The following is a 26,802-nucleotide window of genomic DNA, read 5'->3' as shown; positions in this document are numbered from 1 at the left end:
GGTATGAGGATAGTCACCCATGCTTGTCAGCTTCCATTTGCTTGATATAGTGGGACTTAGTTTTCTACCTTCACTCTGGGTATTTCTTTGCCAATAAAGTATGATTATTGTAAACAATAAATAGAAATAGTTAAGATACTCTATTATTTTTAATTATTATATTTTTTGTGTGTTTGTGCATGGATACATATGCATGCATGCACACACATGTGTCTTGCTCATGCATGTATGTGCTATCACATACCAGTGGGAGTCAGGGAATGGGATTTGGGAGTTTATTTTCTTCCTGTACTGTATGAGCCTTGAATATCAAACTCAGATCATCAGGCTAAGTGCAAGGAACCTTTGCCACCTGAACCATTTTGCTGGCCTGGATTTTGTTCTAATCCAGTGAGTTAATCCAGAAATAGGCAGCATTTATAGGTTATTGCTGAGATGTTTGTCAGTTCCCTCAATTTTTTTCCTCAAAGTTTTTTCATTCTTTTTTTGTTCTATTCTTTCTCTGGTCATATAAGAAGTTTTCTGGTTCAGGGAGTTGGGCATTATTCATTCCTAATGCTCATTTACTATTTCCATTTCTTTCATTATTTCATTTTTATTCGTTCCTTGCATCTCTTTTGGGGACGGGCTGCCTTCTCTATGTATTAGATCCTTGTATGTGTTGTCTGAGCTGCTGGCTTAGTAGCTTGGAATTGCTTACTGTAAGCCTTTCCTTAGCTGATCTTTATTTCAATTTTAAAGGAAAATTTTGCTAGATACAGTAGTTCTGGTCAGCAGTTTACTTTCAAGACTTGAAATAAAAAAAGTTAACTTTTAGGATATTTGCTGAAAAATTGATGTAATTCTGATGAGTTTGCCTTCATAAGTGAGTTCTCATTTTCGCATCACTTTTCATATTATATCTTTGCTTCAGTATTCTTAGCATTGTGGAGAGGTTCTTTAGCTGTAGTCATGTCTCTTAAGGGTTATAAATGCTTCTTGTGCTTGGATGCTGTTTCTTTTCCTAGATTGGTGAACTCTATTACAATCTCAATGAAGAGTTTTTTTTGTTTTTTTTTGTTTTTTTTTTGAGAGAAACTTTTTTTTTTAAGATTTATTATATGTAAGTATACCGTAGCTGTCTTCAGACACTCCAGAAGAGGGCGCCAGATCTCGTTATGGATGGTTGTGAGCCACCATGTGGTTGCTGGGATTTGAACTCTGGACCTTCATAAGAGCAGTCGGGTGCTCTTACCCACTGAGCCATCTCACCAGCCCGAGTTTTTTTAAAGATAGCTTTAGTTTTTATTTTGATTCTTTTTGCACTTCCATAGATTCTTAGGTAAAGTTCGCTCTGTCAGACATCTGCTGTATTTCATTGTCTTTGGATTGGCTTATGTTGAAGGCCTGTGACTTTTTCTTTTTAGGACTCATCTTGCCTTGCTTTTTCATGTTCCCAGTGATGCTGAGTTGGAATTTTCACATCTGTTAGATGGCTATCTTCAGGTTATTTTGAGAGTATTCTTATTGAGTAGGCTTCTCTTAGTGGCTTAGTTCCTTGTGCCACTCACACACAGATGAGAAAACAATTTGTAAGAGCAGCAGCATCAAATCAAAACACATACAGAAATATATATGGAGTCAGTTGATTACAGGGGGAAAACAACAAAACTAAAGTAAGGTATGTCATTGATGATTAATTTTTTTTTTAAAGGACAGAGGTAGGGAAAAAGAAAGAAGAAAGATCACACAAAAGGGAAAAAGAAATGAGAAGGATCTTAGAAAGTTGGTGAAAAAAGAGGATTGTCTAAAACCCCCTAACTGCCCAATAAAGTAAACAAAACCAAGGAGTGTTAACAAGGTGAGCATTCCTGTACTCATTCTAGGAGCGTCTCTTTCAGGGTGCCAGGAGCTGCTGCTTGCCTTGCCTCCCCAGAGAACCTGGGCTCTACAGAGATTGTCCCCGTCTGCAGGTCCCTATTACACTCTGGGTGGCTAATCCTTAAAACAGACTGACTTCCAGAGTGGTTGTACCAGCTTGCAGTCCCACCAACAATGGAGGAGTGTTTCTCTTTTTCCACATCCTCACCGTTGTCACCCATGTTTTTGAACTTAGCTGTTCTGACTGGTGTGAGGTGGAATCTCAGGGTTTTGATTTGCATTTTCCTGATGACTAAGGAAATGTTGAACATTTCTTTAAATGCCTCTCAGCCATTCGAGATTCCTCAGTTGAGAATTCTCTGTTTAGCTCTGTACCCCATTTTAAAATAGGGTTAATTGGTTCTCTGGAGTCTTTAACTTCTTGAGTTCTTTGTATATTTTGGATATTAGCCCTATATTGTATGTAGGGTTGGTAAAGATCTTTTCCCAATCGATTGGTTGCGCTTTTGTCCTATTGACAGGGTCTCTTGCCTCACAGAAGCTTTTCAATTTTGTGAGGTCCTTTTTTTTTTCCTTCCAGTTCTGACCTGTCACAGTGAATGCATTGTTATACCACCTCCCCCAGTGGGATTTAAGCCTTGTGCTAACTTTGGGCCTCTCTTATGGAAAGAGCTGTTAGGCTCTTCATTGGATTACTTTATATAAGAGGTTTGGTTTCAACGCCCTTTCTGTGGAACTGGGGCTCTGTCCTTGGGGATCTATTTTTCTTCCCCCCCCCAACCCCCAATCCCTCTCTATATTCCTGTATTCCTGTTTTACTTTGTTTCTCCTCCTTCCCTCTTGCAACCTGGGCTGGCCTGGAAATTTGGGCAACCTTCCTTCTTCAGCCTCTAGAGTGCTGAAGTAGAGGCGTGAGCTAGCACACAGCCCGCCTTGTCCTTGTGTTCATTCTTTCTCATTGTTCTATCACTTCTCTTGTGACTTGTGCTTCTCTTTATCTAGGGAGAGGATGAAAAACTCAGAAATCAATGGTGGTAATTGCACAATTTTGGGAATGTATTAAAATCATGAATGATTGTATTCTTTAAAGAATGTAAATTGGTTCTTAAACAGTGGTTTGGAACTTAACTCAAAACTACTTGTAATAGTCTTGTGGTAGAACGAGTTCTGTAGGAAGACACAGGTTTACATTCTGCTCTACAGTTGGGTTTGAAAGTAGATTTCTTGATCTATATAATATTTAGGCAAAAACTGTAAGAATGATTTGGAGTAACTCAGGTGAATTAACTGGGAAGAATACAATTATAGGTACCAGCTAAAATGCAGTCAGCTCTGACAGGTGCTTTCTTTTGTCACTACATATAAAGACTTTGCTTAGGTAGGCCAGTGGGTTCTCAACCTGTGGGTTGCAGCCCCTTGGGATGTGTTTAACAGCCTTTTCACAGGTTCATCTAAGACCATGGGAAAACAGAGATATTTGCATTGTGATTCATAACAGTAGCAAAATTAAAGTTAGGAAGTTGCAGTGAAAATGATTTTATGTGAGGTCATCACAATACAGGGGACTTATTAAAGGGCCACAGCTTTAGGAAAGTTGAGAACCACTGCTAAGGACAATTAAAGTGACACAATAACGGTTATTATTAAAAAAATCTTAATTTTTGTGGGGAAAAGATTATTTTGTATTTCATAGTTAGATTATAAATATTTTTTATATTTTAGAATATAATATTTTATAATTTAAATATTTCATGAAACCAGAATTAAATTCTAGTACTTGTTTATATAGGCTTTTTTTCCTGCTTATTTATTTTATAAGTCAGTTTTTCAACTTTTCACTATGTAGAGAGTCTTGTGTTTAATTCCTTTTGGCAACCTGAGGTTAATAACCATAGAACTTTGTAGATACTATCTGTTGTATCTGTTTGCTGTTAGGTTGAAAACCCATTTATTAAGAAAACATTCAAACAAATACTTTAGGAAAAGAGGAGAGTAGACCCAGCGCCCATGCTGTCACTGCCAGTTTCCACATGGGTTAGTTCCTGGCCACTCTTACTTTATCTTCATAGATTCTTACTACTTTTGCCTATTTTCCATCTAATCACTGACACATATTCATATGGAAATTTTATTTCTCTTCAAATGACAAAAATTTAAAAAAATGCTACATTGATCATTCTTTAAACATTAAACTTTTAAAATGAAAATATTTTTTAAAAGCTATAGGTAAAAGTGAAGTTATTCATTAATGAACTCCTATTTTTTTTACATATGTATTTCTCTCTATATTAAGTATGCTTATAGAATAAATTATTATGTAACATCAATTATAATATAAACAAAATGATAGAAGAAAATAGTTTATGCATCCTTCTTATTCCAAATACTCATTTTGTAACTAATAATAATTTACTAGGACCTCATAATTTTATGGTTTTGTTTACTTGTTCCCTACTGAAATAGATACCTTACTTGACTTCCTCATATTTTACATTCCAGATGCATCTCTTCATTGGAGTGCTATTTTATTGACTTTCTTAGCTACTATAAGATATGAAGAGAGCCCTTTCTTACTCAATTCTGAGCTGCTTTGGCTGTCTGTAAATTCTTGGCTTTTTCTGCTGTTTGAATATACATTTTGCCTATGAATCAGTGAATTCCAACTATTTCTTCAAGTGTAGTGTGTTACTTTACATCACTGTAACAAAATACATGAAGCACTTACAAAGAGAAAGAACTTATCATAAATCCTATATAGGAGGAAGGTTGTAGTGAGACTGAGTTAATCACATTCATTTTCCCATCTGATCAGGGTGTCCTACATGATGAAAAAGGCTGCACAGGAAATTGTTTACCTGGAAAAGTAGAGAACAAAGAGAATGTGACTAGAATTCCACAGTCTCCTGTGAGAACACATATCCCATTGACCTAAGGACTTGTCATTAGGTTCCTAGAGCTTGCTAACACTTACCAGTAGTGCCACCTGGGGACAAGCCCTGTAAAACATGGTCTTTAGTGGCATTCAGTAATCAAACTGCAGTTCCCAATACAGAAACTGACTTCTTTAAATATTCTGGTATAATATTTAAAGCCTTTTAATGACTGTCTCATGGTCATTATAAATTTACATCCTCAAAACAGAAACTGTCTTTTTTGGTTAATGTATTCTCTTCTGTCTTTCCTGTGATAAGTCACTAGGCTTCTTTAGGCCACTGTGCTAGAAATGCCCAGATCTTCTGATTTCTAAGCATGTGGTATTCTTTTGTGCTGTTGATTTTATAAATGTGTGTGTTTGTTTGTTTGTTTTTACCAATTCTAGGAATTTTTCTCCTCAAGGAAACTTACAATCTCATGTTGGCTATATATTTCTCTCTGTGATTCTATAAACCCATATATTTTCTGTAGTCAAGACAAGGTAGTTACTGTTCCTTTCTTAATCTAAACCAGATATTCACTGTTACACAGCAGGGTCTTAATAAATACTTACTAAATTTGAATGGGCACTTGTTTCCTTCCTCAGTTGGAAACAGTACACATACATACTATACAGATCATTTCTGAACTGTAAATTTTGATTCTGCTATATTGATAGCTACTATACTGATATTTCTGAAGTATCACTTTTGCTACTGAAAATATAATCGGATTCTTTTTTTGCCAGACTTGATAGGTTAAGGGATTTCAAAGAGAAATAAGGCATCATTTCTAGTTAAAAAAATTGTTTTATATTAGGTATATAAGTGTTTCGTGTGGGCATGCAGTGTCCACAGTGGCTAGGAAAGAGCATCACATCTGGAACGTGGGTGCTAGGAACAGAACTCAGGTCTTCTGCACGTGCTCCTAACTGCTGAGCCTTCTCTCTCATTTCCCCATTTCTGTATTTAAAAGATGGAATTAGGAATTGTAAAGAGGCAGACATCTTCTTTGGCTTTTTGCAGAGGCCATTAAAAACTTCATAAAGGATATCTGATATTTCTAAAGTTCTTTTTAAATTTTTAATTTGGAAAAGTTTATTTACTGACTGTATGTGTATATGTATATATGCATATTGCAGTGTGCATGTGAAGACCACAGGACAACTAATGGGAAATGGATCTTCCTTCTATCATGTGGTCCCTGGGGATGGACCTTACGCTGTCAAGCTTGGCTCAGTGTTCTCCACTGAGCCATCTTGCTATCCCACTAAGAATCTTCTCCATTAAAAAATAGTGCATATCACTGTACTTTTACCTGGGTAGCTACAAAAAGAAAGAGAATTATCAGCAAGGAATTATTGGCAGTTTATAAGGCTGTCTTATTCTGATTAATTTGAACATTCACTTTAGTCAGAATAGTGAAATTTAATTTTAATACTTTTTAAAGTAGAAATTATTTTTAGGTTATATGTTACTTTGCTATCTGAAATAATTGAAAGGAACATTCAGTTATTTTTTTGTGAGGCCTTACAGAAGATAAGGCAAGTTTTGTAGTCTATGCCCTTCAATTTAAAGGAATAAGTGGGTGTTAGCAGTTAGCAGTACTAATATTTTATATAATTTATCATTTACTATAAGAGCAAAGATTTGTGAAACACATTCATTGCTCATATGTACTTAATTACTAGCAAAAGGTGAAAATTGATTAGAATCCCACAGTCTAATACTTTCAGAATGAACTCACAAGAAACAATTGATAGGCTTAACAATGTATTTTATATACATTGATGGAAATGAAAGTGACTTTACATGTTTGATGGTAGCCTAACTTTGGTTTAGGATCAGTCAGGATGGAGTGGTGTATTTTTTTTTTTTTTTTTTTAGTTTGATGGCTAATGGGTATATTATGAAAATATTTTTCTTAGACTCAGTTCTTTCTATCACTGGTAGTTTATTATAAAGTCTGTTACATACCTCATACATAGTATAGGATTTTTCAATCTTCATTTTAAAATCATTGAGATCATTATTACTGTAAGTCATCTAAACTGATGTTACGGGAATTTATTGTTTTGTTCTGGTTATTTTCTTCTTTACTACAGCTGTAAAATGATGTTTTTTAAACCTTAGTTTTACTTTGTAAAACCACCAAGCAAATATGCGCCAAGAATAGATATAAGTGTAAATGAATTTACATTATTCAAAATTCTAGAATTAGACATCTGTCTAATGAATGCTGTTCTAAATGTTGCTAAATGATTAATAGTAATTAAAAGGTTAAATACAAGCTGAAGAAAGCTTTGAATTTTGAAATGTTTGCAACAGCTAGAAATCTGACTGATGCAGACGTTTTTGTCAAAGTTGAAAAAGTTAGAGCTAATTAATTTCTTGGGAGACATATGATGAAATTGTAGGTGTGATAGCATATTTGAGGAACATATGGTGGTTGGGGGCACCTTTCTAATGACTGAGCAGCCAGTTACATAGAGACTTTGCTCTCTCTTTTCTCTCATTTCCATTCTTTGTTTCCATGTATGTTAAAACTGCTTTTGTTTTCCAGAGGTCAGTTTTCAGGATTTAACAGTTTATATTTAAAATGTTTATTATGAACATCTATTCCTCTTCTAAGTGGGCATACATTCTAGCTACATTTTTTAAAAAATACATTTACTCCAGTATATGCATATATTTTAGCTAGTGGTTTTAAATAAATCAAATGAATGGAGACTTGTACTGACCATTTCATCCTGATCACCCTTGAATGAGAACTAAAAATGGTACCATAGAAAGACAGCATAGATATATTTGTTCTTTCTTAGGTGTTAACTTTTTCCCTTTAGTGTATGATAATTTCATATTTATGCTCTTTAAGCATTACTACCTAAGGTTCTTGAATATTGCTTGATAAACCAGATTTGTGGATTGAAGTTATTTTGGGCATTTGTTTATTGAAATGCTATTCTATTCTGTGTATATTTTGTAGAATGTATTTTGAAACAAGACTTATGCAATTAAAGTCTACCTAACAGTGACATATAGCTTATATATTTTTTTATTTTTTAAAGGTTGTATTTTTACCAAAATGCTACATTTGTAAAGTGGCATATAAGTATGAATTTTCTATTATTCAATGATGCCAGAAGTAAAGTAAGAGTTAAGAGTGCAAGAAGTTTATATGTGCTGCAGAGCCAGCTATTGGAGGATTCTATTCACTTCTCAATATTCTGCTGCTAAGGTTGATAAAATGAAAAAGGAAGCAAAGGTTATAAACTTCTAAGTCTTCTGAAATGAATCAAAGCAAAAGTAGCATTTGTATTTAAAATAAATAAAAATGAACAGAAATAAAAATAATATTAAACTTTAAAGGAAAATGATGGGTAAATTCTTTAATTATTTAGTACATATAAAAAATTCCAGTTTTGCTCAAACCTATTGTTCAAATATTATTGTATTTTAAAATATATTTAAAATATTTGCCTATAGTTATGAAATTCTAGCCAAGTCTAGAAGTGCCCACAAATTGGTCTATTTTTTGTACCACACAATTGTTTTTATTTAAATTGAATATCCTGTCAAGAATTTTGATATGAACATCTATTGTAAAAATCTTTATTCTAAATATGTTGCAAGCTATTCCCCTGTCAGTTGATGTGCTTTTAGCCAGTGAGGGCCTGGTGAAATAGTGTAACCTAGCATGGTGTGAACTCAAGTCTGTAGACAAATGGCATGGCGAACTTTGAGATGAGTTACAGTAAAGCATCAGCAGTAGTCACGTAGTGATACAATTTGTACAGTTCGGATCATCAATTAATATCTGAGAACTCAGTTTTAAATACAGCAGAATTCTCTGATGTAATAGATTATCAGTTCAAAAATTAACTTTGGAGACTTATTCTGGAGCTGAAGACTTTAAATAATTTTAAAATGATAAGATTGATAATGATAAGAATCTTCTGAGACAAAAATCTTGAACAGGCTTGTTTACTTTGCAAAACTTAACAAGCATTTAAATAGAGCAAAATAGAACTATAGAGCTACAGTAGCTTTCATTATCAAGTTATAAGTTGGATCATTTTTTCCCTTAAAGTATGGCATTTTTTCCTTTTGCATGGCTAACAGGTGGCATTAAATGAAGAATGGGAGATGACTTTTATTCATTAAGATAGTTTAATTTTGAGTTAGTTTTGAAATTTATAAGTCTTGAATGAACTTATGCCTGAAAAATAAGGATTTGAAAACTAAAAAGGGTTTGAGATCAAGTGCTTGACTGCCTTACTAATAGCGTGGAGAAGTCCACTTTCTTCCCATGGAGCTTTATACATCCTGTCACATAGAAACAGTTTGTCACATGCACTTGTAGCCAGTTTTAGACAGATCATTGATTATATATCATTCAGTCATAAAAGATAATTCTGACATCCTTCTTTGTTTCTTAAATACCTCTATAAAATGGCATATATATTAGCTTGATCAGATCATTATAAACGAGTGCCAAGGAGGCAATTAAAATTTAGTAAACTCCCTGTCTATGATTTCATTTTAATATTTGTGGTTGACATGAAAAGTTTTAAGAACAGATGATCCACAGTCTAGTTTGAGAATAAATGATTATTTTTCCCTCTAGGAATGAAAGATTGATTTGAATAAACATATTGTAGGTCTATCCATTTCACATGATTCACATGCATGCCAGAGTGTCTCAAATTCAGATTTGTTATGAAGATGCTAAATATTCTTTAGAAATATAGGAGTGACTAATTGATTTTATTCATTTCCAGTTGCCAGGTAATCTGAGATAAAATGTTTGATTTTATAAAAATATCTTAGGGTCGTAATTTTTTCTTTTTCTCTTCCTTCTTTTGAGAGAGTATTACTGTGCATCCTTGCTGACTTGGAACTTGCTTTGTAGACCAAGTTGGTCTTGTATTCATAGAGATAAACACATCTCTGCCTCCTAAGTGCTGAGATTAAAGACATGCATGCGTCACCACTTCCATCTGCAGACCTAGTTTCTTAAGGAACAGTTTTGAGATTCGTATTAAAGTCAGTAGTTGAGTCAACAAGAGAGACTCCAGGATAAAGAAATTAAAATTCTCTTTAACTTTTGCTTTAACAAAAGAATACTTACTACTTTCTTAAAATGCTTTCATAATGTATTCTTTAAGGATTTTAATATTGTTTCCCTAAGTAGATGAAATATTTTTAAGCTGACTGATACCTCTTCCTAGGTAGTATTTAGTTTTTAATTGTGTATCAGGCAGAGCTGTATGCTTAGCATGAAAAATTGTATTTAAGTGGTTAAGCTGAATCGGAGTATTTCCCTTTGGTTGTCCTATGTTTTATAGGTTCATCCAAATGTGGTGTTTATGTCAGAAGTTCACTTTTAGGGCAGAATGGTGGTATGTACATGTACTGTTTGTTGTTGTCGTCATTCATTCATTCATTCATTCATGTCTTAGATTTACATGAAAAGTTATTTATTTAGCTTGAATATTTGAAGTTTCTTTTTTCAAGTACAGAGTTCTATGACAGTCTTTACTTTGTTAATCCCACACAAGCTATCATTCCTTTACCTTTGAGTTTGCACTGCATGACCAAGATGCTTGTTAGCGTGTCCTGTATTTGGGAGATAATATCCTATTCCTTAGCTTCTTTAAGATGTTCTTTGTTTGTTTTTTTTTTAAACTTGAAGTGTGTTTGTGTTTCTTTTTCTTTTTCCCCTCTTTCCCTTTTCATTTCATCTAGGTTTCGTGTTTGTTAGTGATATTTATAGATGCCTTTCATTGATCCAGGAAATTCTTTGCCACTAACACTTCTGATGTATTCTTTCTGATATTGTATAACGGGGCAATTAAAAACTTGGGAAAAAATCTTTTGTGTATATACTTTACATTTTATGACCTAATGTTGTTGTTGTTGTTGAAGGTATTTTTATGCTTCTTTAGTTTTTCTCTTTTTTCTGGTTGTCTGATGTGATACTAGATTTCTCTGTTAATTCTTTTCATGTGTTTTTGAGTTCTCAATTGTTCTTGTCTTTCATATTGCTTACTTATTTGATTTGTATGTTTTAGGGGACACAGTTCACATGAGCAATTCAGAGGACAAATTTTGTTTAGTAAGAGGATCTGTTCTCTCCTGCCACCTTGTGGGTCCTAAGGATCAGACTCAGGTTTTCAGCCCTGCTCCAAAGTGCCTGTACCTGCTGAGCTGTGTTGTCAGACCTCATGCTATTTACAGTTTTCTCTTTTACTGATGAAAACTCCAAGTTAGACCTTTAGCTTCATTAACATAAGATAAGCACACTCATGTTTAGCTTATGCTCTGTCTGATAACTGTGACCCTCTGAAATCTTTGAAGGTGCATTGTTTTCATGGTTTGTTATTTCTGTTTCTCATCTTGCTTCTGGCGTCCTAGCTCCTAAGGTACCAGTTTTAAATGCTGCTGATTCTTGTTACTCATTTATCAGTGTTGTAAAAACTCCACATGCATGCTGAAGCATTGCTTCTGGAAGGAATTTCAGGGGACAGGTTCCTTCAGATTTCTTTTTATGTTTTGTCAGTTGATCATATATAACATTACTACCTGTTTGTTTCCTTTTAAAGACTCCTTATTTAGTAAGTATTATTTTCATGACATTGAATTTATAGCCACCAATACTTTTAAGTCATGACTGAATGAAGCTTTTTTTAAATAACACGTATTTTATAGCAGCTTTCTTGCACAGAGAAACATTTTTATTACTTAAACTTATATTGTGGGGACTCTTTTAAACAATGAAGTCACTGAGAGAAAGCAAAACTGTGAAGAGTGTGGCACTAACCATACTTAACAATAGCATTGGTTATAGTAAATAAATGAAAGCAAGCCTGAGTGACACCTCATCCATCCACATCTGGGAATACAGGGGTTATTATGCTTTCAAAGTATTTGCTTTTTTACATGTAAAAGATGACTCTTAGAACAGCTAGAATGTTACTGAATTTTGGATTATAAAAAGTTTTAATGTGTAGATGACTTTGCAAATGCAGAATCCTGGAAAGAAGACTGGCTCTGTGTGCTAGGCATGGTAATAGAAAACCATATGTAGATTTATATGTTTTGAGTTAAGTTACCTCCCCCTTCTCTCCACACTTGGAAAGAAGCTTGATTTTATATCTTTATTATAACTTGAAGGCATTAAAATTCTGGAAACAAAAGCTGGGGGGGGCAGTTGGGTAGATTGGGCAGGCATGAGGACTTGAGTTCTATTCTCAAAACTCACATAAAATGCTGTGTGTGATGGTGTTCCCTTGCAATCCAAATGCTGGGTTAGCACACATGGGAATATCTCTGGATCTTGCTTTACTTAGGAGCTTCAGGCTAATGAGAGTCCCTTTCTCTCATTGTGTAGGTGGATAGTGTTCCTTAGAATGGTTTTCAGGGGTGTTCTCTAACCCTCATATCGCATTTGCACATTGACACAGAAACACACACACACACACCCTAGAAGTACTAAAATCCAAGCTCAAGGGTTGATGTCTTCACTAACTTAAATGATGTGAAATTTATGCTATAAAATCTTGTTTTTTTTTTTTGTTTATTTTTAGCACCAATAAAATACATTTGTAATTCTTATGTGGGAGTTGGTTTGTCCGAATCATCTTACCTAGCATTTTAATTTGCTCATAGTGGACTGTGCCTCTGAACAGCCTACTGAAATACTCTATAAAACTTGTTATTTTGATATATTCTTTAGACTTACACTAAGATAAGACCTTTTGACTCTTACTAATAGGAGAAATAAACTTGCTGATTTTTAAAAGAAATTTATTTATTCATCCTCATAGAGACCATGGTACTCTTCCCCCTCCCCCATCCCAGGACTCTGGCAGATATCCTAGAGATTGCTCCTCTCTGTTTTCCATTCTTTCCCTTGCACTCCCTACATCAAACTTCCCTCACAGCCTACTCCCCTCCTCAGCCCCTCTCCTACCCAGTCTCTTCATCCACCTCTGATATCTATTTCATAAATATATAAGTATAAATAAACTTGTGTTTTTTTAAGTACAAAAATGGTACCTGAAAGCTGGAAGCAGACATCGGTAGTGTTTCTGCCCTCCCTTTTTTCCTGACTCTTTGACCCTTTCTGCCTGTTTCCTTCACTCCCTTTCTCCCAGCCATAGCCACCATGTTACTTTGGGGAAGTATGATGCAATATATGCTTGCTTTTAAAATACAATTATTTAGAAGAATTATTTTATATATACATGAGTATACATGAGTAAGTGCCTGCAGAAGCTATAGACTTTGAATCTACCACAGCTGTAGTGGTAAGCTTCCTGACGTAGGTATTGGGAACTGAACTTACGTCCTCTGCAAAAGCAGAATGACTCTTAATGCTTATATCATCAAAGTTGTGAGAAGTAATAATGCATCTTGGGGTTTGGTTTATCCACTGTCACATATAGCAAGCTATTCTGGGAATATTGTGAATTAAAACAGTCAGAATCCTTGCCCTCATGAGAGAGTTCCTCATCTTCCTCCTCCTTTTAATGGTTTATTTTGTTTTGCCTGTATGTATGTCTGTATGTGTATAGTGCCATATGTGTACAGTGCCCAGAAGAGGGCATCCGGTCTTCTTAAACTAGAGTGAGCAGGTGATTATGAACTGCCATGTGTTTCCTGGGAGCTAAGCTCCAGTCCCCTGTAAGAGCAGCAAGTGTTCTTAACCACTGAACCATGTGTCCAGCCCCATGAAATACATTTCTTAATCTTAGCACTTGAGCCGAATAAGGAGACTGTTTTGTGGACTTTGATATATCTCTGTTTCCTCCTTCGTCCAGCTGCAGAAACAAAAATATATGGAAATACTGCTAGCTGTCCATTGAGTGTGAAAAGCAAAATCATCACTGTTGGTCATGTATTGCTCTTGACAGTAAAATGAGATACAGAGACATAAATTCAACAACTAATGTAATTCTTACTAATTATAATAATTAAAAATTTGATAAAACTTAAGCCAAATGAATTTGGAAAACATATAGATAAATTTTTTTATTGAATATACTTTAAATATTTGATGTTAGAAGGAATGGAAGAAATTATTCGCTTTAAGGTCATGCAAGTGATAATACACTATACAGGTTAGCACCTTCTTTATAGTGTAAGACTTCAGTTTTAATAAATACCGTTGGACAATAGTCAGAAATAAGGCAATTCTTACAAAAGGACCTACATAGTCTATTTCTATAATTCCACTGAAGTGGAAGGGTCAAGAACAACATATAAGTACATAGACAATAAATCAAGACAAATTATAAATTAACTGTTATGCTTTTAACGTAAGAAGACTCATTGTTACACTGACATTGATAAAGGCCCCCGTGGCATCTTCATCTTAGTTTTAGAGGGTCTCTGTAGTGTCTCAGCATTCCTGTTGTGATAGCACAGTCAGCTGCCTAAGCTTCTGGCTGTTGAAGAGCTGGAGCTTCTGGAGTGGACAGCAGAGTCGGTGGGGTTCTTGAGAAGTCGGACTGCATGATGAAGCATTCATATGCTCTACAAGGAAGCATTCACTTCTGTTTAATCTTGTTAACGTAACAAGATTGGTTTACAAAAGAACAACAATCAAACACACAACGTTAAATGGCATGTTTCCCTCAAATCTTTCCCCTCAGAGCTCAAGGAACTCCATAGAAAGTGTTAGAGCCAGAGGGGATGGAGGACCCCAGAGGGGATGGAGGACCCCAGAGGGGATGGAGGACCCCAGAGGGGATGGAGGACTCCAGGGGAACAAATCCCTCTAAATCAGCTGAGCAAAGCTCAGAGCCCACAGAGACTGGAGCAGCAGCACAAGGTGTGCAAGGGTCAGAATGACTATCAAACACACAAGGATACTTTCTTCTCAAGCTGAACAGCGTGCTTCTACTTCTCTAAAAAAAAAAAAAAAAAAAAGATTTCCTAGGATTAATGTATAAGTGGATATCCTGTGTCTGTGATTTCTGATGAAACCAGAACATTTTGAGAGTCAGTACATCCAAGAAAAGGGAAGGAAAGAAATTGCACAGAAGTGAAAAGTTACTGCTTTTGGGTCTGCTTCTGTAGGAGTTCCTTCCAGGTCAATGTTTTACTTTGTAATCTTGACTTTCATTTCAATAAATTTTCTTGAATTTTTTCAAGTTAAACAAGATATTTTAATTTTTATCTTTTCACCCATTCCTTTAAAAGCTGTTTGCATTCTTGTTGTCTGCTGAGATCAGGGAGTAGTAAGTTTTCACATGTACGTGCATTTGGGCAAATTAAGGCTGACCAAAGTAGCATGGTAAAGTGGGAGAAATAGGAGGAACTTGAAACTGGCATAAATAAAACATAACTTTAAAGAGGAGATATAATGAAGGATCTGTTGGGGAACAAGGAAGAATGCCAAAGGTCCCACCTTGGTTAGTACTTCCCTTGATTGTTAGGCCTAGATGTAGAGGTAAGTTAGCCAACCATGGTTAGAAATGTTAACCGAGTTTAGTGAAAGTTTGTGATACTGTCTTCAAATTTCACAACAATTTAGTGCATAATGCTGTGGAACAAAGCTTTCAGATTACCCAGGAGCTATCAGGGAACTAAAGGAACATAAACTAATTATGTGGTTCTGACATTTAAAAGGTTACTGTTTCATTGAGAAGTTAAAAAGCTGAAAATGCTGAACCTGACTTGTGTTAATTGAGGTAATATTTAGAAAATGTGGCAAGTGATTATCCTTAAGAAATAATTGTTTAGGAATTAATTTAACAGATCTATCATTTTAGAAATTTAGATAAGGAATGTGGGTAGTGTAAAATTTCTGTAACATTTATAGTATTGATCACAAGAAAGTCTGACTTAGTGTCATCAAATAAAAAGACTGTTCATTTCAGTGTCAGAGCTGTTTGGAAAGCACAGTTCATGGTTACCAAAGTTGAATTGTTGTTTCAGAACCTTTCAAATGTCTGTGTCATAACACTTTACCTCTCATTGCATAAATGCTCAATTTTAGATGTCTTCAGTTATTTACGTTTTTATATTTTCCAGACCTGTTAATAATGTGTCAGCCAGTGATTATTGGTATTGTACCTAAGGTAAAAGATATCTTTAGTCATGTTAAATCAATTAAAAAAACATCCAAAAAGTTTGTTTTTTTTTTTTTTTCCAGACCTATACACAGTACCAAGTCATCTCAACTGTGATAGGCTAAGCAGACACCTGTCTTCACTGGAGCTAGTGAAGGGTTGCTTGGGTGAATTGTACATTGACTAATCAAAGTCAGTTTATTACATAATACTAGAGCTGAAGTTTCTGGGGCCACATAACCTCTGGAGATTCCATAAAACAGCTTTGTTACTGCTTGAGCTGTTTCCTTGCCCTTGTCTCTACTCTATAGAGAGTAGTATGTTCAAAGTCAGGATTTTCCAGGAATAGCAAGATTTGGAAGATAAGGACAGTAGGCTTGCTCTGCTTCTGAAATACTATGCGTGTAGGAGAGTTTGGGGAAGGTAATAAGAGGACTAAGAAGTTTGCAGACTATAAATTCGGGGTAAATGAATAGGGAAATTAAGTGTCACATGCTAAATGAGCTACTTTCTTTAAAAAAGGCATCACCTGTAGTTTACTAAAGTATGTATGGATACTATATTAGATTCAGGCTATGTAAGGAGAAGGCAGAGGAGTCTTAAAGGAGCTAGAAAGAACAGGAACAATTACTGTGCACTTTCAAAGCCAAGAGAGAAAGCATCTCAATTTGAGAAGAGTGTAAAGAGAACACTAATGATAAGTTTATTGGTCACCTCTAACCAATTATTGTCAATTAAATTGTAGTGATAAAAAGAAAATTGTCAGTGATTCAAGCAAGAAGGAGTATTAAAGAAATGGTAAAAGCATAGACTCATCTTTGAACTGATTTTGGCAAGAGGAAAGGAAGTAGATTGCAGTAGTTCAGAGAGATTTTTTTTGAGGTGGAAACATGTTGAACATGTTCATAGATTATGGAGCAGGCATCCAGATACAGAGGGAAAATTTTGAATATTCAAGAAAAAAGTACAAGTAAATTTAGAGAAAGAAAAAAAAAAAAACAAAAACTGGACACCTGAAAGGGAGCTAGCTCTTTACATGGCCTTTGATCTAGGGAAAGGAGATGTATTCTGAATAGGCTTTCAAACAGTGAGCTGAGACCTTGAACCTTGACGTTACATACATTTAGTTATAAACATTGCCCTTGTTTCCTAATAGTTAGGAGGATGGAGTATGGGGGAGAAGATAATAATTGTATTGTGTCAACTAGAAATGATGAACAGTTTCCCAGAGTTGCATGGATTACAGTGGACTCATTTGGCTTAGGTTTCATGACTATTTAATAGAGTTACCTTCAGAAGAAATATACAGAAATTAGTTTATGAGATAGGGCAGAGAATGATAAAATGTGTACAGTGAAAGAAAAGGTGTAAATTACAAAATATGGGTTGACCCTAGATTCTGTACAGAACTAGATAAATGGAAAAGAACATAAAGCTTGAAAAAATAAAGAGAAAACATAATACTAGAGGTGTTGAAAATGAAGCAGAAGTTTAGAATTCATGAAGAAATAGGAATGTTAGCTTAAAATATCAAAGTAGAATACTTAATTGAACAACATTGCCCTATCTGCAAGTAAAGTAGTACCAATTGCCAGTTTACCACTAGATGTCACTCTGACTCATATGGTTAAGTGCAGCCTGGACTTAAGAGTCAGGGTGTTGAAAATCAGACAAGTACAGTATGCCCAGATACACCCTGGTGGTCTGTAAGGACTGTTCTACTCAGTTTCTCATGCTGGTGTTTTGTTAAGCAGCTGCTTTGTAGAGGATAGTTTCTTTATAACAAAGCAAACCATTAAATCTGGATATTTTGTATGATTAAATACTGTCTTTATGTTGATTTTTTTGTTTTACTGTGTTAATCACATTAATTTTTTTGACCTGTGTACTTTAAAAAGTTTAAAATGATGCATGAAAATCTATAAAGATATTTTCTCTCAATATTGTAATTATTTGTTTGCTGAATTTTTTATGGTTTTACATGGAGTAATAACTGTTTATTGGTACTAACAAAAGTGTTTATTTGTAAGTGGTCATTATTAAGCATGTTGACACTAAGCCTGCAAATGTAAAACTTGAATTCTCTCAATTTTCTAGTAGAACAAACACTAATAACTAAAGGAGTGATGTTTAGGAAGTATGTCAGATTTGTCACCTACCCACAACTTTTCAGCTGCTTCTTTCAAAGTCTTGAACTCTTTGGAAAGCTTTGCAATATGATTATTTTCAAATATAAAAATACACAAAAACAAGTACTAATATATCTCCAGAATAACAGTATTCAGGTACACTATGTAGATTATAAAATGCATTTATGTTATTCTTTTGTTTATTAATATAATATTTTCCCTTTGATAGATAGTAGTTATAAAATTATTTTACACTACTAGAATTGTTGAATTGCAGAGTATATGGTAGAAAATAAACTGTCACAGGTTTTTGCCTGTGATTTACCTAATGATATATTCCATTGTTTCCTTACAGTCCTCTTCTTATTGGTCAGATATCACAAGTTACGTAAGAAATTGTGGTCTGTTACTATATTAAATAATTTTTAGGTGTGTTAGCAAAACACCATTCCTTGTTGTAAGTAAGGCATCTTAGTTTATCAGGAAAGCCCTTTGCACAAATACAGATGCTGTGGCAGAGATTGGTAAGACACAGGGAAAGAAAAACATACCTTCTTTAGAGTAACTGAGCTGGAAATAGACTGAAGATACCTTTGATATTCAGCATAAAATTGCTTATTATACTCGCTGATTAGGAACTTAATTGTAAATTGTGTTTTAGGACAAAATTCTAGGTAATGGTTTAGTATTGTGCTCTATGGAGATATCCTCCTTTAAGCTCTTCATTTTCTCTGGGTTGGTGGAGATGGTTTTGCCCTTTGGACTGACTGTGAGCTTGCTGCACTGGTTGAGCTGTGAGAGTATACAATGGTAAAGCAACAGAGCAGAAGCCACTTACACTTGCCCACCAGGGCTCCGAACTCTACTTCTGTAAAATTGTGTTGAAGCAGTCATTATGAAATCTATGATGCTGATTTTAAAAGAGCATTTTCTATATCAATACTCAGTACTGGTAAATAAGATGTGAAAGTGCTTTTTAAATTAACTCTTGAAATTATTCTAATATCTTTTTAGCCTTAAGTTCATCTTGCCATGTAACTTTCAAAATGATGTTTTTGTTATTTTTTTTTTACAAGGAAAAAGTATTCGTTTTATTTCTTTAGAATTTTACAGTTAAACTATTATATCTTCCTTTTTACAGTATTTGTCCTTGTTGTGCCAGGAGCAGTGAGTTAGATAGTACTAGGTGTCTGTGTCCTCTGTCTCTCATCTCTAAGGGCTTTCACCTCTATTAGGAACAAATCTAGATTTCTTTTTGTTGTTGTTTGTTTGTTTGTTTGCTTGCTTGCTTGAAATGGCTTCCTGGGAATGTAAAAACCCCTTTGACATTATTATTTAGGGCCTCCTATCCTTACAGTGCACCTAAAATCTTAACACAAAAACTTTGCAGCTGGTGAACTCCCAAAGCCCCTTTTGATGATTGTTGTTTAACTCAGCATGGCAGCTTGCTATAGTTCCTGTCCTATACTGGCTCACTCCACCTCATGTTCATACTCCTCATGACAAAGAAGTCTCAAGAGGTAAAACACAGGGCGAGATTTCAGGTGCTTCTTTGGCACTGTCCTCTGGCTCATTTTAACTTTAACATTAAGCATATTCACAAAGCTTACTGACACAGTCAACACACCCTCTCCACTGTTCTGATAAACTTCTCATTTCTTACAAAACCAAATCAAACTGTTGACAGTCCAAAAAAAAAAACAAAACCAAATATGCAGAAATGGTATGGTACCTCATCTTCATGGAGAGTATGCTAGTTTACTATAAACCCAAGCCAGAGGTTCAACCCACACTTCTGCCTGTGACCTACTTCTTCAAATTTTGGAATTTTTCGTCTCTTATACTTTGTCCTCTATGAATAAAAGTGAGAATATACAGAGATAATAGAAATTATTGACCTAGTAACTTATCAACAAACTGTTTGACAATTTTTGACAAGTGGAAGTTTTCTTTGAATTTGTTTATTTTAACTTTAGTTCTTTTTAAAAATCAAATATAGGTTTGCTTTAGTCTTACATGAAAACTATTTCTCAAGGTAAATATGTTTATTGAAGTCTAAATATGGAATCCATTTTCATTTATCAGCTAAGTAGGGTATGATATAATTGGTGCTTTATGCTTGCTTAATATAATAGCTACATCTTGATTTAATTGAATTTAAAATTAAAAACATAGTATAGTACATTTTTTGTATGGTAAAACTTGCATTTTTAGAGCCAAAGGTTAAACGGACAGAAGAATCTTTAAAAAAGAATAATTCTCATTCTAGAGTTTTGAGGTACTAATATTCCCCATTACCAGCTAGTTTTTTGACCCTGGAAGAATACTTATCTGTTGTTTGCTTTTTAAAATGAGAAGGTCACTAAAATCTCTTTTAAAGTTTTGGTAAGCAGTGTTGTGTTTAAATTAATATTTTAAGGGTCATATTTTATTTTCTGTATTCTCATTGGAAATTTTTTTCACACAATACATTCTGATTATGGTTCCCTTTCTGACTCTTGCCAGATCCTCCCCACCTCCCAATCCTCCCAAATCTCTATAATCTCAAAGGCTAGAGAGGAAAATAATAAAATAAGATAAAGTTAAAACAAACTTGATAAGATACAACAAATGAACAGAAAAACAAAGACCAGATACATACATATGTAGTTAGTTACATAGGTACATACATAGATACATAGTTGTAGAGATACATTTATTGGCATGCACAAAAATCCCCTAAACACAAAATTGGAAACCATAATATGAAAGCAAAAGACTTTTAGGGAAAGAAAAAAAAATACCCAAATCACTATATGACCAAAAACCTTCCCAAAAAGCCATTGAATTCTTTTTGTGTTGGCCATCTACTGCTTAAGAATGGTGAGGACAGCCAGGGCTTCACAGAGAAAGCCTGTCTTGAAAAACCAAAAAAAAAAAAAAAAAAAAAAAAAGAAAGAAAACCAAATTTTTTATTTGTAAGCAGTTAGGGAACTTGTGTCCACTTCCACTCTGGGTGCTGGGATTGCATCAGGTCCAGGCGTGTAAGGTCTTGAGCATGTTGCCACAGTTTCTTTGAGTTGTGTGTGTGGATCCTGTTTAGAAGGCTTTGTTTCTTTGGTGTTCTCCATTCCCTTTGATTCTTAAAATTTTTCTGTCTCCTTTTCAGCAGAGTTCCCTGAGGGAAGGGGTTTGGTAGAGAGATCCTATTTAGGACCAAGTTTTCCAAGGTATCTTGCTCTCTGCACCCTGTGCAATTATGGGTCTCTGATTTATTCCCATTTACTGCAGGAGGAAGCTCTTGCAGTGTAAGACAGTGATCTTTAAGTATAGAAGAATATCAGAAGTTATTTTGTTGCTGTGTTCTTTTAAGAACAGTAGTGTTTGGTTTTCTCCTAGGTTCTTGACCTATCTACTCTCAGGTTTAGCCACCCAAACAGTGGCTAAGAAGTGTCCAGGATGGATTCTATTTTAGGGAGTGGGCCTTAGATCAAATCAGATATTGGTTGGTGTTACTCTTACAGTTTTGAATCATTATTGCACAGTATCTTGTATGCAGGGCACCATTGTAACTCAAAGGATTTGTAACTGGGTTGGTGTTTACAGTTTTTCCCTTTCGTTGCAGAATACGTTCCAGTTCCATGAACACTACTAGTAAGTAAGGATGATGGTGTGTGGGAACCAGCTTTACTTCTCCATGTTCATTGAGTTTTTAGCTCTTCTTCAACAGTAGGGTTTTACTATCAGTCTGTAGATAGCAACCAATAGTCTTGTCAGTAGCCTGGGTTGTTTAGGTTTCCCGTGAGACCATTTGGACAACACCTTGATTAGATGTAACCTATTACTGGGTTTGGTAGCTTCATTTGTTGATAGTAGATGCCCTGTTACGGCTCTGTCTCCCCCATTATTTGATTGGCGAGTCCATTCAGATAACCTTCGTATATGTATATATTTTAGGAAGCTTCTAATATATTAGGTTGCCATACACTCTCTCAAATGGTTCTTAGTTTTAGCTGTCCCTTCCTATATTCCCTCCTTCACCCTGACTTACCTTCCACTTCAGTTTGATGCTCTCATTCCAGTCCCTGTGTCTTCCATCTATAACTATTCTATTTTCCCTTCCTAGGGTGATCCTGTTCTACCCCAAATCCTTTAACCTATACCTAACAACCTAGCTACTTATCAAAGATAGAACACCTTACATCCATATATAAGTAAATATATGTCATATTTGTTTTTCATAATTTATTTTCTTAGAAACTGATGTGCTTCACACTTTTCAGAACTAAGAAATTGTCAACAAAATAACACAAATATTAAGAGTCAAGTTGTAGTTGGTACACTGCTTCCTAAGCACACACAAGGCCCTTGCTTCCATCCTATGTACTATCATCTCCTTGTAGGATAGTGGTGGGAGAAATGAAATTTAAAACTTCCTGCTATATGCAAAAGAACATCCCTTTGAGGAATTTTTTAAAACATTTTATTAGATATTTTCTTCATTTACATTTCAAATGCTATCCCAAAAGTTCCCTATATCCTCTCCCTGCCCTGCTTCCCTACCCACTCACTCCCACTTCTTGGCCTTGGCATTCCCCTGTACTGGGGCATATAAAGTTTTCAAGACTAAAGGGCCTCTCTTCCCAATGATGGCTGACTAGGCCATCTTCTGCTACATATACAGCTGGAGACATGAGCTCTGGGGGTACTGATTAGTTCATATTGTTGTTCCACCTTTAGGGTTGCAGACCCCTTCAGCTCCTTGGGTACTTTCTCTAGCTCCTCCATTGGGGGCTCTGTGTTCCATCCAATAGATGACTGTGAGCATCCACTTCTGTATTTTCCAGGCACTGGCATAGCCTCACAAGAGACAGCTATATCAGGGTCCTTTCAGCAAAATCTGCTGATATATGCAATAGTGTCTGCGTTTGGCTGATTATGGGATGGACCCCTGGGTGGGGCAGTCTCTGGATGGTCCATCCTTTCGTCCTTTGAGGAATTTATAAAGGCACACTTTCTGCTGGGCATTGGTGGCATACAGCTTTAATCCCAGGACTTGGGAGGCAGAGGCGGGTGGATTTCTGAGTTCGAGGGCAGCCTGGTCTACACAGTGAGTTCCAGGACAGACAGGGCTACACAGAGAAACCCTGTCCTGAAAAACCAAAATAAAATAAAATAAAGGCACACTTTTGTTTAAGCAAGGGTAGTGGGTACCTTATTATAAATGACGTATTTTGATTTTTTGTTTTGTTTTGTTTTAAGGTGGTGTAGTTGAGGATTGCCTATTATCCTGCCTTAGCATCTTAGGAGCTGGAATTGCAGGTGCATGGTTCATTGATATTGTCTTTTTAAACCTACGTTCACCTTATGACTAATAAAATTGAGCATGTTTTCATTCATTTAGTACTTCCTTGGAGTGTTGGCAATTGTATGACAATTGAAATAAACATGAACAATCTTGGGCTGGGCGTGTAGCACAGTGATAGTGTGTTATACACACACACACACACACACACATGGACATACACACTCACACCTTTCTCATGTTCAGAAAGAACATTTTAAATAAGATTATCTAAACCATTTGACACATCTTCTAGAGATGTATTTGATGAGTTTTGAAACATTTTTTTATATTTTTTATTTTTAATTTTTGTCTTTTATTTATTGATTTACAATCCAGATTTTACCCCCCCCCCCCAGTCCACCCTCCACCTGTTCCCCCATCTCATACCTCCTCCTCAATGCCTTGTCTCCTCGAGGATGCCCTCACCCAACCAGATCTCTAAACTCCCTGGGGCCTCCAGTCTTTTGAGAGTTAGGTGCATCTTCTCTGACTGAATCCAGATTCTGCAGTCCTCTGCTGGATATGTGTTGGGGGCCTCATATCACCATATCTGAGAGATCTCAGGGGTCCAGGTTAATTGAGACTGCTGGTCCTCCTACAGGGCCCCCTCCTCCTCAGCTTCTTCCAGCCATAGGGGTCTATAGTTTCTGTTCATTGGCCTGTTGCAAATATTAGACTCAGCTGTTTGTTGGGTCCTTTGGAGGGCAGTCGTGATAGGTCTCTTTTTGTGAGTGCTTCATAGCCTCAGTAATAGTATCAAGCCTTTGGACCTCCCCTTGAGCTGGATCCCACTTTGGGCCTGTCTCTGGACCTTCTTTTCCTCAGGCTCCTCTCCATTTCCATCCCTGCAGTTCTTTCAGACAGGAACAATTATGGGTCAGAGTTTTGACTGTGGGATACCAACCCCCTCCCTCACTTGATGTTCTGTCTTCCTGCTGGAGGTGGACTCTATAAGTTCCCTCACCCTACTGTTTGACATTTCATCTAAGGTCCCTCCTTTTGAGTCCTGAGAGTCTCTCATCTCCCAGGTCTCTTGCATTCTGGAGGGTACCCCCAACCTCCTACCTCCTGAAGTTGCCTGTTTCCATTCTTTCTGCTGGCCCTCAGGGCTTCAGTCCTTTTCTCTCCCTCCCTCCTCCTTGTGATTGCTTTCTTCTCCCTCCCATGTGGGACTGAGGTGTCCTGACTTGGGCCCTTCAGCTAGTTGACCTTTGTGAGTTCTGTGGACTGTATATTAGGTGTTCTGTACTTCTTTTTTCCCTCCCTCCCTCCCTCCCTCCCTTCCTTCCTCCCTTCCTTCCTTCCTTCCTTCCTTCCTTCCTTCCTTCCTTCCTTCCTTCCTTCCGTTCTTTCTTTTCCTTTCTTTCTTTCTTTCTTTCTTTCTTTCTTTCTTTCTTTCTTTCTTTCTTTCTTTCTTTCTTTCTTTCTTTCTTTTCCCTAATATCTACTTATTAGTGAGTACATATGATGTGTTTCCTTTTGGGTCTGAGTTACCTCAGTCAGGATGATATTTTCTAGTTCTATCTATTTGCCTTCAAAACTCAGGATGCTCACGTTCTTCATAGCTGAGTACTATTCCACTGTGTAAATGAACCACATTTTCTGTATCCATTCTTCTGTCATGGGACATCTGGGTTGTTTCCAGCTTCTGTCTATCACAAACAAGGTCGCTGTGAACATAGTGGAACATGTGCCCATGTGGCATGGTGGGGCATCTTTTGGGTATATTCCTAAGAGTGGTATAGCTGGATCTTCAGGTAGATCTATTTCCATTTTTCTGAGGAACCTCCAGATTGATTTCCAGAGTGGTTGTGCAAGTTTGCAATCCCACCAACAATGGAGGAGAATTCCTCTTTTTCCACATCCTCACCAACATGTGTTGTCACCTGAAGTTTTGATCTTAGCCATTCTGAATGCAGCTATTCTTTATATTTCAAACAGTATTAATGTCAATGACCTTATGTGCTACTAAGATTAGGTATTCATATGTGATTTAAAGAAAAGCTAACAATGTATTTTAAACAAATGTCACTCTTTTCCTACTAGAAAAAAATAGACATTATAGATCATGTTTTAAAAGATGATATGCCTAACTAATTTATTGGTACTGGTCAATTTCAAACTTATGTTTTAACAGTTTCAGATTTCCTTGGGCAGTATTGTTGACCTATGTTTCTGGGGTAAAAGCTCACGTTCTCATTTGCTCTTTTCTTTTCTAGCTTCTTATGTAACGGAGCATGAATGGTATCACTAGCTTCTGATCAAGGGTTCTGTGAATACAAATATCGTGTGGCACTTGGCAACATTTAAAGCTGGTGTACCTTCTCCCTGACATCTTCCCACAGTGAACTTGTTAGTATTTCAGCAGTCATGACTAAGTGACCTAGTATAGTTTCATTTCTTTAAAGGATGTATGATATATTTTTGAAAGGATACCCTGGAGCCCTTAAAATTATGTTGTGCCCATGATTTCTTGTGATTAGAGTCCTTAATGGGTAGTGTTTGAAGAATATCCTTAGGAGGAGAAGTAGATTTGTGAAAATAAGAAAAAGGTCAGCAGTTTGATTGCTATATTATCTAAAGAGAAATATCCACTGTGTATCTGATTATTAAAGATTATATTTAGTCTTTATGAAATCTCATAGTTTTCATAATTAATGTAGTTTTAACTGTGAGTTTGCCTTTTAATTATTCTTGGTTTAGAAGATTATCAGTTGCAGTGAGGCATGTGACATAGACTTCAGAGGATTATTAAGAAATAATAATTTACCAAATTGTATTGGTAAATATTTTTTGAACATTGAGACTGAGAGTTCAGCCCAATTGACATGAAAGATACTTAAGAAAGGGAAGTTCCTTTTATTTTATAATTTCTCTTTTTAGTACTTTCTCTAAAATATTAGTGTTTAAAAATTTAATTTGTGTTTTTTCTTGTCTTAATTTTGTTCTAGAAAGAAATGACAGAACCTAAAATAAACTGAGTTAGTAATAAAGTAAGAAGTAGCTAACGTTGCATCATAGCTGCTACTTTGCTTATACTAAATCATTTAACCAACGGTAGTAGAAAACATAGAAATGTGAGATTGTTAGCATTTAAAACAATGACCTTGAATAGGGCAAAGTTGGTTAAGAAGTTGAAATAAACATGAATATATGATGAGTACGGGGGATACTGGCTGTGGGTGATTTGCAGAGCCCCCAAAATTATTGATGAAAGTAATATGCAGCACCTTCATTTTCTGTCTATTGTACGAATTGGTTGGTTGGTTATTAACTTCCCTGTCATTATTAACAAGTGGTTATTTACTTGTAAGTTTTTCTTGTTGTTGGTTTTTTGCTTGTTTGTTTCTGTTTTGAGACAAGGGCTGACTAGGCAGCCCAGGCTGGCCTGAAACTCAAGATCTTGTTTCCTCATAATGCTCAGTACAGGTATGTGCCACCATGCCCAGTTTGAGTCTTATTTTTAGGGAAAAATAATTGAAGTATATGTCATA

General features: G+C 35.7%; 1 protein-coding gene and 1 long non-coding RNA gene across 4 annotated transcripts in view; both read left to right on the top strand.

The window, feature by feature from the left end:
* Positions 1-26,802, top strand: part of Akt3 (AKT serine/threonine kinase 3) — a 235,142-nt gene that overhangs the window by 44,230 nt on the left and 164,110 nt on the right. The gene's annotated exons all lie outside the window — the stretch shown is intronic.
* LOC115031892 lies at positions 21,282-23,289 on the top strand. Its single transcript, XR_003837524.1, has 2 exons — positions 21,282-21,615; positions 23,224-23,289. It is a non-coding gene; the product is annotated as an uncharacterized LOC115031892 (long non-coding RNA).

Source organism: Mus caroli, chromosome 1, assembly GCF_900094665.2.
Source record: "Mus caroli chromosome 1, CAROLI_EIJ_v1.1, whole genome shotgun sequence".
Classification (NCBI taxonomy): domain Eukaryota; kingdom Metazoa; phylum Chordata; class Mammalia; order Rodentia; family Muridae; genus Mus; species Mus caroli.
Note: the sequence above shows the minus strand (reverse complement) of the source record. Positions and strands in the feature narration are given on the sequence as shown.